Below are 5,269 nucleotides of genomic sequence, written 5' to 3'. Positions count from 1 at the left end.
GTAGGGAAAACCTTTGTCGGTAATTTCAAAATTTACTGAAATTTCGACGGTATAAATTTAATGACGGTTATCAAACAATTTAATGTCGTAGTTTTTTTCAAGAAAATTCGAGTCATCGGGAGTCATTGATTTATATAGCTGACGGTTCTTTCATCGGTAATAGCAACGACATATACGCGGGAAAATGACGCATCCTAAAGATAAAATCGTCGGTTATGCGTTGTTTATATTTCGTTTTCTATAACTAACACGATAACTGTAGGAAAAGCGTCGCACCTATCAGTTTTTTACGCAGGTAAAAACTGTCGGTTAAGCGTTCTTTTATATATCTGAGTTTAAGGTTGGAAAAGTTTCGCGTCCGTCATATTTTGTGACGCCCTTAAGAATTTGGTTTTGTGTCGGTTGGGCGTTGGAAGCAATGTCCATCTGCTAGTCATTAGTTTTGCCCATGAATACGTTTAGAACCGTCGCAAAACCAATGTCACGGACAAATAGTCCCACATCGGCTAGGTGTAGGGCCAAAAAACAGTATTTAAGTTCTGGGTTGCCCACCTCTCTTAAGGGCTCTTTTGGGAGGTGATAAGTGGTATCAGGTGGTATCAGGTGGTATCAGAGCAGATTACTGCCTGTTAGGTGTGTGGACTCTCCATAGTCGAGTACATTATTGTTCACAGAAGAAATATATATTCAAATGTACATAAACATAAAAAAAGACAAAAGCCTCTGCTAATCATCATCCTCTATCTCGTCAATCTCATCTTCATCGTCCTCCGTCGCTTCCACCTCCTATAATGCTGCCACTTCCTTGTCACACTCACTCATCTGTTGTCTAAAGGAATCCAACTTAGCCTTTAGCTTTACCATGATGTTGGCCTCCAACTTCGGCCTCATCTGAGAGAAGCTGACCTCCATATCAACATATAATGTTGCAATACACATGGAGATCTCTTCATCATGTGTGGAAGAGGTAGAAGCTACAATTGAACTGGAAGAGGGGTGAGCGTCGTAAGTAAACCCCTACGACATGGCTCGTAGACTCAACCATTCTTCTTCTCTCTAGCAGCCTCCCTCCACAAGTCATACTCGGAAGGATCACACTAACAGATTGTGATACCTTCCGACGTTGGGATTGGCTCTCCTTCATATGTTGGAATGTCTCATGCAAATAAAAGTAGTTACACTTAGTTAGAGCTAATATGTATTAACATCAAACTAGTTTAGTTCGTCAATTATCTGGGTCGCACGTGATCTGTGATTGATACAGGATTGGTCGGACCGCCTCCTGTGGATGTGCTCATGTAGATCGACGACGGAGGGCTCCCATCCAATCTCGATAGCTTGTCCATAAAACAAAATTGTTAAAATACTTTTTCAAACTACAGAAAACCTTATAAAATAAATGAAATATTGTCAGCTTCCGTTTGTATTCCGTATATGGGAGCGCCCCACCATTGTACTTGGAGGACCCCATGCCTCCACACTCTGATCGTCTATTCTATTTTATGTGTTCCCTCTTCTTCAGGTAGCTCCGAGACTCTCAGGCCCTAAGCAGTATGACAAAAACATCCCCTCTGGGCCATAGAGGACACTGTCGCGATTTTCATATATCACCAAATATGCCCGGTGTCAATTGCTACTCTTGCGCTCGAGACTGCATCGGATGTGTGCCTCGTGTTGAGGGTTCAGGGAGAATTATTTCTGTAAATAGTACAATGATTATGTTCAATTAATAAATAAATAAAAACAAATTAAGTTCTTTGAGAATGATACTTATCGCAAACTCTTGAAACCAAAGATCTCGACTGGCTATCAGAATCTCCTTCCATGACAAGTATTTTGAGTCATATTTGCTTTGAATGATATCACGAATGACATGAATAGTCTGGGCTAGGGGTAGAACCTTAAAATAATAATTTTTTAGTTTTATATTCAATTAAGAAAATAGAAATATTGTTGATAATATCCTAAAAAAACTTTAGTATTGCCGACAAACTCAATGTGGTAGTTGTTGTCTCTCAACTGCTGCCCGATAAAGGCAGTGAGGGCCTTTGATACACTCAAATCCATTGCAGTCATGGTGGAGGAAGGGGTGGGGGCAAGCACGAGGTGAGGGTGGGTGTGCGGGTGAGTGTGGGGGAGGGTGCGGATGTGAAGTTCGGGCCAGTGACTGGGGGTGAATGTGGGGACAAGGGTGGTGGCGATGGGGGGTGGAGGCGAAGGGGGTGAGAGCTATGGCGGGGTGGGGGGGTGAGAGCTATGGCGGGTTGAGTGTGGGGGCGGTAAGGGCGGTGGTATGTGTGGAAGTGAGGGTGGAATGGGTGTCGAAGTTGGGTGGCCTATCTTGATGTTCTTCTTTTTCAGATAGCCTTGTGACCCACGCCTCTTTAAGTAGTAAGAGAGACTGTCCCTGTCTATAGTCGACATTTGCAACAAGGAGAATAAATTTTATTTATTAGTGCACATAATGCATATTATGTAATAAAATTAAAACAATAAAATATGTAATAAACATAAAACACATAAGTATGTAATAGGTAGGTAGACGAAACTGTAAATTGCAAGTTACAACTATTAAAATATAAAACACAAAACTACGTAATAAACTGAAATATAAATTCAACAAAAAGTACAATAAACTTACTCAACATCATCTGAATAGTGACTTAAGGATATAGTCATTATCTCTTCCTTAAACGCATCTTCAGATTCGTACTGATCTCCCAAGTTAATTTCCTCATATTCGCCACTAAAAACCTCTAGATTGAGCTCTTCATTGATTGCATCAAGTGAAAATAGAAACCTGTCATTTTAGTTTCTTGGTGAGCGGCTTCAATGTTATTTTGAATAAATATAATGAATGAATATGTCAATTTTAACTCACATGCGTTGTAAACCACTCGGGGAAGTTATTCCCAATCTCCCTGCTCGCGTCATAGTCTTCGACTAAATTTAATGAATCAACAAATTAATTATTAACGTGTTAAAATATCATTGAAATAGTTAACTATGACACTATTCAAATAAATGAGTTAGAAATAATAATGAAAAATGTCTTACTCAATAAAGTGTTGTAATTCATTGCAATTAAAAAGAACAAAAGTGTTGTTGTTCCAAGTTCTTGATCATTAGGGTAACGTGAAGTGCACCTCACTGATGCTTCACCTAACTGCTGGAAAACAAAAAGAGTCGGTGGAGTCACCAAATCTAATGAATCTTTCGTGGACACTTTTTCTGCGAAATTGTATGAGAAAAATGTCATAGTATCTTACAATAAATATGCTTCACATATCGTTGCTCTGTACAAATTGCTATTTTTTTTTTTATAACTTAGTGACTAACTTTCTAGTCCCAATGTAATTATCTCTCAAATGGAAACATCCAACAATAATGTATTGGATCTCCAATTAATGCCTTGCGGATGCCACGTCATATGATTTCCACGCCTCATCGTCTATTGGATGACTCATTAAGTTGTTTTTTCCTAATCTACTTTAATGTCACACCATATGTGGAGCAATACAAATAAAATTGCACAACTTCAGTAAACGTGGAATAAGTGGTAGATAAAATAGCCGCTTGAACTAAAATTCATTTACCTTTTACATTTTCTGTGCGAGGTTTGAATATAAGAGAATTACAAATGTGCACTGAGTCTTCGTTGCGCTGCCTTTGTGATATAACATACATTTGTTTACACAACAATCAATCTTCTGCTTTAACCCCTAACTTGGAGACCAACTTTTTAGTCATGTATAAATATAGAGAGACTAAATTTTTAGGTGGATTAGTCTCTTTCAACGGCTTGCAAACTGGTTGAAGCACTCTCAAAGCATGTTGTACTTAGTTTTAATTTTCAGCATTCTAAAAGCTACAGATAACTCAGAATGAGACGTGCAAACATCCCACAATGGCCTTTGAGCAACTTTCAATAAATTATAAAACGTATGAGCCTCGGGATTTTGCGACTCTCCTTGCTGCACTTGACTCACATAATAATGTCTTGTTCCATCAAAATGTTGGATTCATTGATTTCATTAGAATGTTGAACTCTAAATATTCAATTGTCATGAAGGAATATTCATGCACATTGATCATCTTAACCATAATGTTTTTTATTATATTCATATGCAGATGAAACACATAAAGTAGAAATGGAGTCAATTTCATCAATATTATTGACTATTGGGTTAAAGAGTTTTTGTTTTTTATCCTTGCATCAGCTTTACTATATTGATTTTTTCTATAGTGCCTGCTCATCTAAGATATGACTGTTGCCATCAATTTTGATGTCGCAGATGTAGGATGTCCACCTGAGCTTATCGGAGTTATGCTTCATGCATTTGTTATTTCCCGTAGCTCGAGACATCCACTCGAGATTCACCGACGCGTGTTGAGGGGGGGCATGTAGCCGGGGTCATTTTACTAGGCTTTCGCTTACACGAAGACCGATCGACATTTTGTGCGTTGGATGACTCCAATCGGGCCAACGAATATTTTGCTTCGCAAAGCGTGCGAAATTGGCTCGAATTGGCCCAATAGCCAACGAACTTGTCTGAATGACTTCTGACGACAAAACGAACCAAACGAGTGCGTTCGAAACGTCAGTTTTACCTCAGGAGAGCACTAGTTTCACTATGCTTAGTAGGCGGGCTAAAAAGACTTTAATTATCGTGGTATGCCCAATTGCTGAAAAAGTAGTCCGAATGTCCCTGGATAACGAAACGAACCACCCAAACATGTTCAGAACGTCAATTTTACTTACGGTAGACGTTCATCTCGTCACGAGGACGCGCCTTCGCCAAAAATATGCGAATGATAATAATAATAATATTATTATTATTATTATAAACAATATAATAATAATAAATTCAAAAAATGACATCAACTATTAAATTCACACATGCTACTAAATTCTAACATGTAGCTTTATCTTTGCTATTAAATTCATCTCATGCACCTGCTCAGAAAGGGTAATTAAAAAATAATAAATAAGGGGAGCCTTCACATTCCTGAAGTCTAAAAAGGAATAGAATAGTCACAAAATAAAAAAAATAGAGCTATCCTAATATATCTTCAAGGATCCCCTACAGAAAAAAAAAGAAGAGAGATGCAATAAAAAAAAATAAGAAAAAACTATCCTAATATATCTTCTCTCACAAAAAAAGCATGCTACCCTCTCTCCTCTTTATCTCATCTCACATGATGATGTTAAAATAAAAAATACTAATAATAAAAGGGACACTAAAAGGTATCATATCCCTAATCTCCA

Source organism: Phalaenopsis equestris, unplaced genomic scaffold, assembly GCF_001263595.1.
Source record: "Phalaenopsis equestris unplaced genomic scaffold, ASM126359v1 Scaffold000002, whole genome shotgun sequence".
Lineage (NCBI taxonomy): Eukaryota > Viridiplantae > Streptophyta > Magnoliopsida > Asparagales > Orchidaceae > Phalaenopsis > Phalaenopsis equestris.
Note: the sequence above shows the minus strand (reverse complement) of the source record.